Below are 13,016 nucleotides of genomic sequence, written 5' to 3' on the forward strand. Positions count from 1 at the left end.
TGTTCTAGTTGGCTTCAGACAATGTTCTGAATGCTTCAGTGTAGATCAGTTTCCTGATCTCTTCCATCACCCACCTAAATTCCTGGCACACTGAGGTGAAGTTTGCAGCTTACAGTTGAGCTGACAGGATGAGAAAAGCTCTAAGATGTTCCCCTGTCAGATACTGCAGCTACCACTAGTTGCTGATGGGAGAGCCATAACCCCTTCTAGGTTTCCTAGGAAGTTAGCCCTGTGTTATGGAGTGCAGTGTATTTTTTTAAGTAATTTAAAATCTTAAGAAGGAAGTCAGAATGACTGGAAAAGTAATTAATTGGCAAACCCACTGCTTTTCTTCAAAAATTATGTCACTTTCTTTGAGGTCAGACTTTGTAATTGCAGGTTATGGCTTTTATTGTTTCTGTGCACTCGTTACTTTGACAAAGAAAATCACCATAAATGTAGTGAAACAATAAGAAAGCTGTATCTGATAGAATAAGCATGTTCTTAGTCTGCAGGCAAATTGCTCTCTTCAGATTTTTTTTAATTCTTTTTCCTTAGCAGGTAAACATTGTGAAAATGGTTCCACTTCCCTAGTTCCAATATTGCATGCTTTACTGGCATCATGTGCTCCTGAGGCAGGCAGAGAGACCTATCTTACTAAAAAGAAATTACATCTTGGAGTAACATGAAAACCCTGGAATAGTCCAAATGTGACAAATTTATTTAGGGAATCAACTGGGTTACTATATGCCAGTGTATTGGGTCTGACTGAGCTGGAGTTCATTTCCGCATAGCAGCCCTCACAGTGCTGTGCTTTGCATTGGTAGCTAGAAGGGTGTTGATAACACACCGGTGTTTTGGCTACTGCTGAGCACAGCATCAGCACTGTAACATTCCTCCCTCAATCGAGGGCAAGATCCTGGGAGGGGATACAAGCTGGCCAAAGCTGACCAAAGGGATATTCCAGACCATATGACGGCAGCTCAGATATCAAAGCTGAGGCAAGGAGCAGGAAGCAGAGGGTATTCATTTTCTCCAATGGCTGCCTGCTGAGGAACTGTCACATGTGCTGAAGCCCTGCTTCACACAGGCCAACCATCGCTGCTGATGGGAAGTAGAGAATAAACGGTGCTATCTTTTGCTTCGCTTTTGCACGGGCAAATGTTTGCTTTGCTTCTGCTCTAATAAAGTGCCTTATCCCAACCCATGAGTTGTTTTCTACCTTACTCTCTCCCCTCTCTGGCTGGGAAGGAGAGTGACAGAGCGGCTGGGTGGACACCTGGCATCCAGCCAAGGTCAACCCACCACAGCCAGGTAGCATTGACAGTCATCCTGGGCCAAATAATACAAAAGCTGATACAGGACTTTAATGATAAAGAATTCACATCTGTCCATATGGTTTTATGAAAAGTAAATTTTGTTATGGGGGGGGGGGCAGTAATTGAAAAAGACAGTTGGTAAATATGATAATTTAGATGTGCCTAGAATTATTTCAGTGCTTGGCTCTTAATTGTCACCTTAAGTATCACATTGCTCTCATGAAAACATGAACATTATGCAGTATCACCAATACAAAGTTTAGGAACTGACCAAAAAGCTCAAAATAGTTTCCATTAGCAAGTCATTGTGGAATAGGAATGTTATTGGAGAAGTTAAATTAATGTTTTTATTCAGTGTGCAAAATATTTGGATCACAGCTACAGAATTCAGATGAGCTTAGCTTGTTTTCAACATCTGTCAATGTTCTAAAATACATACTACGATGTGGGTGTTGTGTAAATGTGAGTGCATCTTTTGGCTGAGGAGAAAGTCTGCAAACAAGGGACAGTAATTACTGACTCTGTATCATCTATACCTGTTAAAAGCAAATACAAAAACATATTGATTTTTGGTATGGGAAATAATGCCTTACAAGATGTTTTCAGGAACTTTAAACTTATTTTTTTGTGTAATATTTTTCAGACAAAGTAGTGCAGATTAAGAGATAAATCAAAGAGGGTTGTAGTACTACTTAATATGGGAAGCATTTGGTTATCCTCCCTCTATAATCTTTGAATTTCTGTTTGGGTAATGCCATGGTTGGTCTCATTTTTAGGATGTAAATTGTTCCTATAATATCACAGAATCAAAGAATCACAGAATATGGTGAGTTGAAAAGGACTCACAAGGATCATTGAGTCCAATTCCTGCAGAGGACCCCTCCCAAAAGTCACACTATGTGCCTGAGAGTATCATCCAAATGCTTCTTGAACTCTGTCAGGTTTGGTGTTGTCTGTCCCCTGGGAAGCCTGCTGCGGTGCCCAACCACCCCAGCCTAAACCTCCCTGACACAGCTTCAGGCCATTCCCTTGGGTCCTGTCACTGGTCACCACAGAGAAGAAATCAGTGCCTGCCTCTCCTCTTCCCCTCATGAGGAAGTTGTAGATTGCAATGAGGTCTCCTCTCAGTCTCCTCCAGGCTGAACAGACCAAGTGAGCTCAGCCACTCCTCATACAGCTTCCCCTCAAGGTCCTTCACCATCTTCGTTGCCCTCCTTTGGAGGCTCTCTAACAGCTTAATATCTTTCTTATATTGTGGTGCCCAAAACTGCACACAATATTCAAGATGAGGCCACACCAGTGCAGAGCAGAGCAGGACAATCCCCTCCCTCGACCGGCTGGTGATGCTTTGCCTGATGCCCCCAGGACACGGTTGGCCCTCCTGGCTGCCAGGGCACTGCTGACTCATATTCAACCTGCTGTTAACCAGGACCCCCAGGTCCCTTTCCATGGCACTGCTTTCCAGCATCTCATTCCCCAGCCTGTACAAACATCCAGGGTTGTCCCATCCCAGGTGCAGAATCCGGCACTTTCCCTTGTTGAACTTCAAATGGTTGGTGATCGCCCAGTCCTCTGACTTGTTAGGGTCTCTCTGCAGGGCCTCCCTGCCTTTGAAGGAGTCAACAGCTCCTCCCAGTTTTGTGTCATTTGCAAACTTGCTTAGTATCCCCTCCAGTCCTGTGTCAAAGTAATTTATGAACATGTTGAAGAGCACAGGGCTGAAGATAGAGTCCTATGGAACCCCACTGATGACAGGTCACCAGTCTGATGTTACTCCATTCTGTTACCCTCTGTGCTTGGCCCGTGAGCCAACTGCTCACCCACCACATGATTTGTTTATCCAGCTGTGTGCTGTCCAGAAGGATTCCTGTGAGAGACAGTATTGAAAGCTTTACTGAAATCCAAAAAGATTACATCAACTGGCTTCCTCTGATCAACTAGGTGGATTACTGTGTCATGGAAGGAAATCAGGTTCGGTAGATAGGACTTTCCTCTCATGAAGCCATGCTGGCTGTGACCAATGATAAAATTGTCTCTCAGGTGTTTTTCAACACCTCCCAGAATAATCTTCTCCATAACTTTACCAGGCATTGAAGTGAGACTGACAGGCCTGTAGTTTCCAGGGTACTCCGTGCCCTTCTTGAAAACTGGAACAATGTTTGCCAGCTTCCAATCAGCTGGGACCTCTCTAGATTTCCAAGACTGCTCAAAAATCATCAAGAGAGGTTTTGGGAGATCAGTCAGCTCTTCAAGGATTCTGGGATGAATCTCATCAGGCCCTACAGATTTGTACGGATCCAGCTGGAGCAGCAGATCCCACACAATTTCAGGGTCAACTGGAGTTGATCATTCTTGCAGTCATGGTCCTCCAGCTCAGGGCACTGAGACCGCCTTGATCCATTATCTGTGTTGAAGACAGAGGCAAAGAAAGCATTAAACACCTCTGCCTTGTCTCTGTCCCTGTTTGTGAGGTGACCATCCTCATCCTGTAATGGGACAATGCTATTTCTATACTGCCTATTGCCATTAATGTATTTGAAAAAACTCTTTGTATTGTCCCCCACATTTCTGGCCAGCTTTAATTCCAGTTGAGCTTTGGCCACACAAATTTTCTCCCTGTGGCAAGCAGCATCTTTGAATTATTACCATGTCACTTGACCTTACTTCCACTGGGCATACACCTTCCTTTTTTGCCTTATCTCCAAGAGAAGATTCCTGTTCAGCCAAGCTGGCCTTCTGCCTCACCTGCTTCACTTCCAGCAGTTGGGAATTGCCTGCTCCTGTGCCCTTAGGAGGTGATGTTGAAAAAGTGACCAGCACTGATGGACCCCAGCACCTGCAAAAACATTTTCCCAGGGGACCTTACTCACTAATTCCCTGAGCAGCCTGAAGCCTGCTCTCCTCATGTCCAGCATTGAGGTTTTGCTGGCACTTTTCCTCCTGTCAATAGAGATTTTAAACTTGATCCTTTTGTGGTCGCTGTGGCCAAGAGGGCCACCAGTCTCCAATTCCCTCAGGAGATCCACTCTGTTGACAAGCAGCAGATGAAGGAGGACGTCGTTCCAAGTTGACTCCCTTAGGGCCTGTTCCATAAAGTTGTCATACAGATTTTTTAGGAATCTTCTGGCTGGCTTGAACCAACTGCATGATGCTGCCAGTTAATTTCTGTCAAGTTGAAGTCCCCCATAAGGACAAGGGCAGTTGACTTGGAAGTGTTCCTCAGTTCCTCAAAGAATAATTCATCAGTGTCAGCATCCTGGCTGGGAGGTCTATAGCAGACTCCCATTATTTGACATCCACATTATTTGTTTGCCTCTTGATTCTTACCCAGGGGCTCTCAACAGTGCCATTGCCAACTGTGAGCTACATACATCTAACCCTTCTATTACATACAGTGCCACTCCTCTGCCTCTTCTGCCTTGCCTATCTCTCCTGAAGAGCCTGTAACCATCCAACAGGGCATTCCAGTCATAGGTCTCATCCCGCCAGGTTTCACTTATGCCAATGATCTGAAATCTCTGGGACTGGGCCAAAGCTTTTAGATCCTCTTGTTTGTTCCTCATGCTGCGTGCATTGGTGTAGAAACATTTCAGGAGTGGTACATTGTAGCCAACATCTCTTGAGGCAGACTCAGGGATCCCGTGGGTGCTGTTTCTTCAAGTTCTGGCACACCATCCCATTGCTCATCACTGGTGAGCCTGGTTTTATCCCCTTCAGGGAGAAAGAAATAATGCAGAACTGTGAATGTATGTAAAAACAATTAATCACAACTAAGACAAGGGCAAGAATATGGAAAAGCCTATACTGAATGAACAGAAAATATGAATGTAATGAGAAAGCAGCTGTAAGATACTAATAAGGAGGTGTTACAGGATTTAAAAAAGAGCAGAGTCCTGTGACTAAAAAAAGCAAATACTGCAAGAGTCACTAACAGGCAACTGAGAATTAAAATTTTTAATAGTTGTAGTTTGTGTTGTAGAGACAGGGAAAAAAAAAGTAATTTGGTTTCTAGCAATAGATTTAAGTTCTTAGTGAAAGATACAGAAAACCAGTAGAATAGAAACAAACTAGAGGAGAATTCTAGCACATTATATTTTGAAAGAAGACTAACAGAAGAGCCATATTCTTTTTTGACACAAGTCCTCACCTAGTCATTATCTAGAAAACTGCAGTCTCTCGTGTCCAAGTGTTTGATAATGTCTTGAGATCAGGAGCCGAGTTAATAATTTTGAGGAACTGGTTTACAAAGGAAGGCTCCAAATGTCCTGAAGGGGGGGAAAAATGAATCATGGAATCAATCAGGTTGGAAAAGACCTCTGGTCAAACACCACCATGTCAAGCAGATCATGGCACTAAGTGCCACGTCCAGTTTTTCCTTAAACACCTCTAGGGACAGTGACTCCACCACCTCCCTAGGCATTAGATTCTAATGTATAATCACCCTTTCTATGAAGAAATTCTTCCTAATATCCACCTAAACCTCCCCTGGCACAGCTGAAGACTATGTCCTCTTGCTAGGTGCCTGGGAAAAGAGGCCAACACCCACCTGGCTACAACCTCCTTTCAGGTAGTTGCAGAGTGATGAGGTCTCCCCTGAGCCTTCTCTTCTCCAGGCTGAACAACCCCAGATCCCTCAGCCACTCTTCATAGGACAAGGAAATGTCCATTTCTTTGAAATTCTACTGTAACTCTGGCTTTCTGTAATCTTGCCTCCAACAAAATAAGACATTCAAGCCCACCAGATATTTGTATCTGCCATAACAAACCGTGGCTGAGCTGGTCAGGAGCACCCCATTTGGCAAAGAATCTCTCAATGTGTAGTACATGTTAACTCCTAATTTTATAGTTCAATCATTTGTCAAATGTTCTTAGGTCATGGTGTGGTTTAGTTAGTTAGGATTGGAGCAGGGAAGTAAGGCCCCTAGAAATAAACAGCCATAGGAATCTAATGATGACCATACTGTCAAAGAGAAATAAGGTTTCAGACTGGCTGAACAAGTTTTACATCCTACTTAATGATCTGTTCAGTAGCTCCAGGGCTTGGCTCTCAGGTGGAACAGTGAGTGTTCTGACCTGGAATTTCCTATGCTTCAGCCAACAGTCAGCCAAGAGCCCATCCATGCACTGGTGTGAGGAGACAAACAAGCTCATCCATTGTGCCCTGGGAGCAGGTTCCAGAAAGCGGCTGCTATTTGTGAAATACTCAATACAACTTGTAGAAATGCTGCCAAAATACCAGTACCAACTATGAAATCGCAACGTCTATGCATCCTTAGTTATGGACGTTCCTGCTAGCACATTACCCAGGACGTAGGCACATACAGTAGTACAGCTCTGCTTTATTGGGAATGCATATTCACATGTGGAGGTGATCTGGGTAGCCATTTGACTACAAAGGAAAGCATTTGGCTCTTTGTGATTGGATTACCACTACAGCTGTCTTCCAAGTTCCCTGAGAAGTTCATTCTGCTTATCTGTTTTGATGCAACCTGAGTAACCTAATTTATTTCACACTGCTGGTTATAAATACAGCCACATATGCAGCTCTACAAATATTTATATCAAGGGCAAATTTGTCTAAATGAAATAAGAGGTCTGTAATCTTCATAAAGCAACAAAGATGAGTACAACACATAAGGTAAATCAAGGCCTCTACACCAGACAGTTCTTCATCTGGATCTCTTCCATAGGAAATTTGTAATCCTCATGGTTTATAAAACTGCCTGTAAAAGAATGAAGGAGTCACACTTCAGTTATCTTTGCAGGCAGTTGTGCTGGAGGACCTCAGAAGTACTTGGTCATATTGAGTCTTTTCTAGGCTGGGTTGAGTTACCTACAAATTACGTTGGTCATGCCAGCAGTGTAGCTGCAGCAGTGTGAGCACACCAACATAGTGTGCTGGCCTCCATACTACTTATGTGAGTATAGTGAGTGTAGCTATTTCTACAATTATTTTCTGTGTTTTACAGATATGACTGCAGTGCCTGCTACATAAAGGCCACCCCTAACACATAGGAACTAACATCCATTCAGCTGACGGAAACTCTCCTGTAGTTTCTTCTTCTCCTGAAGAAACTCTTCAGCAGCCTCAGGGCTCCTCTCTGGTGTTGCTTTGTGATTAGTAGATTGTCTGTAGGTTACTAGGTGTCTGGAAGTACCTCCATAATTTTCATACAAGCTGAAGAAGAGATAAAAGGGAAATTATTAAGATATAATGAGGGTTTTGCCAAACAGATTAGAGAGCAGCAAAATAAACAGATTGCAGCACAATGCACATTTCTGACATTCTTGACGGGCATTTTTAAGTTAGACATCCTGCAGTCAGCATGAGATACTCAGGAAAAAGCTTATCCCTAGAGCACAGCTGAATCTACTGTCCACTGGAAGAGCTCTGGATCAAAGAACAGGGCCTAGAATCAAAATTATTTTGCTTCAGCACATCTATGTCTTTATCTCTAAACCACAATTCCTAAAAACAGACGTAAAGATTGCAGTAAATTATGATCAGAAGTGCAACATCTCTGAAGCTGACTGTGACCTCATGCTGTGCTAATTGTTAAGGTGGTAGAGATGGTCAGCATGGGGTTTTTCTATGTAAACAACTGTCAAGTAACATCTCCATCACTGTTCCTCTATTTTCTACACTTCACAGAAAAAAAAAAATGATCATGAATGGGCTGCATTACACACCCTGCAGGAAAAAAACACAGGTCCTGCCTGAACAGACATTAATTCTGTTATTTGTGTAAAGGAATGAAAGACGAATTCATTTTAAAGCACAGAGTAAGGTTTGTTTCCCAGGCCAGCCACATACCTCCTGTGTGAGCTGGAAAGTATGAAGGGTTTGGGAGCTGCTAATAAAATTTTGTGATTATCATGTCCCTGTTGGTCTGTTGTTACACTGCTAGCTGTAAGACAGCAATAAATTAATTCAAGAGGTGGACAGCAGTTCTTTCTCACAAAAGTTGTTACCAGGTTCATCTGATTCAATTACCAGTACTTGAAAGGGCACACAAAAAACCCCCACTGCTCTGAGAATCTGTTTGGACAGGATTCAAGCAGAAAAAATTGGAAAAACAGCTTTACTGCCTGGTTACACAAGTCATGGAAGCATCTGAGCCCTGGTTGAGAGATCTGTGTGTAGGCCCTGAAGTTATTGTACTGCAACTCAATAGGGAATCGCTGTTGAGTATCTAATAGATGTCATAGGTCTGCCATTTTCACAGAATCACAGAATCAGCTGGGTTGGAAAAGACCTCCAAGATCATCAAGTCCAACCCTTGATCCAACCTCGCCATGGTTCCCAGACCAATGCTGCTTAATATTTTTGTCAGTGACCTTAAAGAAAATGTACATAGTTACTGATAGATAGCAGCTGGGATTGCTTTTCAGCTGACCAAGTGAAATAAAATGTGTATTAACTGTAAATATACAAATAAAATGGGTACTAACATGTAAATGTATGCTCACACCTATGCAGAAAGGAACAGAAGCTAAATTCATGAGGAGTTTATACTGGAAAACAAAGTATTTTTCAATCTGCTGGTTGATCGAAATTTCTTGCACAGCCACATCCTAAAGGAACAAGGCCTTCACTTCTATTCCATAAAAAAAAAGAGAAGAGGTACTAGAGGGAAGTTTATTACTTGTGCTTTTAACCCATTTGTGTCACAACAGAAATACTCTCATGTCCCACTTCTTGGGTCTGTAATTTAAGAAGGACCTACTGAAATGTTCATATAGTAAAGGGCTTCTTTGTGCTTACACAGACCAATACAATGCATAGTTTTTATAAAAGATTATAGGAAGTATTTCATATTAACCTGTCTCTCACTGTCTTTTAATTTGAAATTTAACTTTGCCTTTTGATATCAGTACTCATGTTCAATCTGAGACAAAATTTTCTCTATCGTGACTCTTAACTCTACAGTACAAAAAAAAAATCACCAGAGATGTCTGCAAACACCTTTACTTTCCCACACAATTGGTTTCTCATATTGTGAAGTTTGTTTAGTACTGTCACTATTTACAGATTCATATCAATTACAAAAGTATACAGGAGTGTTACTAAAGTGAACTCAGAGGAAAAGCCACAACTCTTTCCATCGGGATGAAACCACTTCATTGCCACAGTGAATGAAATCTGATGGTTTTGCCTCTGTGTAACATGATGACTCACATACAAAACCTGCATCTGCATACATCTACCAGGATGGACTATAACTAGGACTAAACATCTGAAATTAATACAGCCAAGTGCTATCCCATGTTTAATCCAATTAAAAGGACTGATGCACATCATTTGGAATGAATATGAGGTAATTTAATGAATCACAATAGGTCTCATGAGCATTTTTGTTGCTAATTAGGGCCATAAAGCTACAGGATATTATTTCAATCACCCACTGCCCCTCACAAAATAACATACAATTTAATAACAAAGCAAACCACAATGCAATAATTGCAGTGCAATACAAAATTAGCTTAACAGCTAAGAGATGCATCTGAGACTCAGGCATGTGTAGAATTCCCAATTAAGTCAGCTTAACAAGTACTCTTAACTAGTACTCTAACTAGTACTCTTAACTTGCTAGTCAAAAATGTGCCCTCAGACACATCCACATACATTGTTCCACCTTCTTATTCAAAAGTGACTTGAATTGAAACTGAGATATTTAAAGTGTATCAAGACTGGCAAGAACTTCTGCTCAGCCTTAGGAGTGCATGCAACAGAATCTATTGCAATGAAATGCAACTGCAGAAGTCACATTCACAATCAAAACAGTGTCACTTAAAAGGATCCTGACCAGTTTAAACAGTTTAGCGGCACTGATTTAGCTTAACTAATAAATCTGCATTTACAAAAGGCATACATCAAAACAGTGAGAAAGAGGACTGTGTTGTTCAAGAGACTCACCTGAGATCCAGGCACATGTATAGTTCCCAGTTCTTGTACTCAGCAGATCTGAAAGAGTTTTCAATTCTGTAACCATGTGTAAGGTTCATTTCCAAACCCAGGAGCAATCTTGCAGTATTTGGTTGGCAATGCTGAGCAGACTGAGTGTCAAAGCTAGTAGTTGAAAAGATAGGTATGAGCAACGTAAATGATAAAAAGTATGCAAATAGGTAGACAAGTAGATTCAGGGAGTACCAATGTGCCCATGGCTCACTATAAATAGGTGGAAAAATCCAAACATCAAAAAGGAAGTAAATCGTTAAAGTTTACCTATGATGCATATGGATTTTTTTATTTTTAGCTTTTTGTAGATTTTAGAAGTAGCTGTATTATATCCCTCACCCTTAGCACAGTAGTTTATACATTTATCCAACACTGTTACCCCATTCCATATCACTCCCTCAAAATTCCATTAGCTTGTTTAGACTTCCCTCAAGGTAGGCCTTTATTCTTTTTAAGAACATCTGCACCCTGGCTTGAACGACAAGATCCAACTAAGGCATAGTGACCTTCAAGCCCAGAACTTCAGAGGAACTCCAAGGACTAAATGTGCTGCGATGAAGAGGAAGATGTTGAAGAGGGGGTCCCAGAGCCCCCTGTCTCAATTTCCAGAGGGGTGTGCCAGGGGGAGGTGCTGGGGGGCAGACAAATCTGGGATTGGATGGAATAATATCCCAAATTGTGAAACCCCATGGACATGAGGGGGGCATCGTGTATTCCTGTGGGCTTCAGGTCAGAAATTAAAGGACCTACCCTCCTTATCTTATCTTATACACTAAGTTGGCTTGAAGTCCTGTTTTCTGTGGTCTCTTAAGGCAACACCTAAGAAATACATGGGCGTACTCAATAATTAATTAACTCATTCTCCTAGCTAATCATCTGTGTTTCTTATTAAGGTTATTTGGACTGGTCTGTGAATTGCCACAAGGACTGAAGCCCAGAACAGATACACTAAGACAGGAAAATCATTAGCAAAATGCTCATTGGTTAGCACATAAATAGTTCTACTGAAGACAACAGTCTTGTTCAGTCATAGGTTTGCTTTTACTGAACAGAGGGATGAAATCCTAATTCCTTGTCTGAAGGCAAAGTCTGACCAACTTATTCAGTTGTACCAGTACTACATGCAGTTTTAAAAACTCTCACCCATTTATCCAGTTCTGTCAAGCTAACAGCCAGTAAAATGAAAATGTAAAAATAAAAATTTTAAAATAATAAATTACTTAGAAAACAATCCTGCACTTTTTACCTCACAAAGCATCCCTAAAGATTTATGAGTACAGGTAGAGTGTTCAGTGCTGTGCCAGTGGGAACCTGATATGACTTGCAATGGATCTCACAGCAAATGAATCCAACACAGAAGTAGGGATGCTCAAATTTATGAAAAGTTCTTTTCACTTTTTCAATACAAGACAAAAAAAAAATCTTAGAACATTCACTGAATAAGAATGAGGAATTTCAGGAAAGTCTGAAGAAAAGCTGTTATTTAAAAATAGAAATTTTAAAAATAGTACCGCAGTAAAAATTTATTCTTCTTTGGATTCTTCATATTTTTTTTTTCAAGATTCCCAAGTTTGAAAACCACAGCATGACAAAACTCAAGGATGTTTTCTACCTCCCTGTGTTTATGAACAGGGAACAGAACCATGGTGCATTACAGGTAGGCAACCAACACAGTACATGATTTACAGCAAACAAAATGTGGGAAAATTATTATTGTAGAGACCAGAACCTTTGTGAAATATTAACTGTTACGATGATGAATGGTGTCCCTCAGAAGGAAGCTCGCAGGCAGCCATCAGGCCTAAGCTCCCTGCATTACTACAAGCAACAGATATTGAAGAGCTCATGCTCATTATTCAAGAGTTTGCTTTAGAAATGAGTTAAAAATTGCTGTTTGTAATGCTTTTAGATTTCAGAGAGACACTGCTGGTGACACAGAAAGTACCTGGGACCCAACTGTTTCACATCCCCTTGTTCTTGCCCTGCGTTTATCTAAAAAGTTCTCAATGAAGGATTCACTCTGGCTTTGCCCAGAGGAAAACACAGAGAGTTGCATACACACACATAGGCTGCAAAGGTCACAAAGCTTCACTCCCGCTGAAGAATCACAGAACGCGTTGGAATGGACCACAGTGGGTCATCTGGTCCAACCTCCCTGCTCAAGCAGGGTCGTCCTAGAGCACATGGCACAGGATTGTGTCCAGACGATTCTTGAGTATCTCCAGCAAGGGAGACTCCACAACCTCTCTGGGCAATCTGTTCTAGTGCTCGCACTGGAAAGAAACCAAGAAACTTCAGGATTCAAAAAGAAAACATAACAGTCTGTCTCGCCTTTTAGTTTTTTTTTTAAATCAAATTCAGCGCCGATTTCCCTTGAGAGCCGGACTTGGGCAAAGGGGACCAACCCCTCCAGCCGCCTGGAGGGGTTGGCTGCTGCTGAGGCGCAAGCAGCTCCGCCACCCCCTTGCTCAGTGACCCTCGGCCACGGACGCGATTTGTCCCATCGCCACGGCAGCTCCCCACACCGGCAGCTCCGCCTCGGCCCGGTCCCAGCGCCGCAGCTGCCCCGCCATGGGCCCAGTGACGCTGCGGAAACGGGCCACGCTCCCCGCCCCGGGCCCTGCAGCCCAGGCCCGAGCGCCACCTCCTCCCTCTCACCCTCCCTGCCCGCAGCCGCCGCTCTCCCCGCCCCCGGCCGTGTGTGCGGAAGCTGCCGGCGCCCGGGATTGTGGGAGCGGGGGGGCCACGGCGCGGGGAGG

This window comes from Chiroxiphia lanceolata, chromosome 5, assembly GCF_009829145.1.
Source record: "Chiroxiphia lanceolata isolate bChiLan1 chromosome 5, bChiLan1.pri, whole genome shotgun sequence".
NCBI classification, from domain to species: Eukaryota; Metazoa; Chordata; class Aves; order Passeriformes; family Pipridae; genus Chiroxiphia; species Chiroxiphia lanceolata.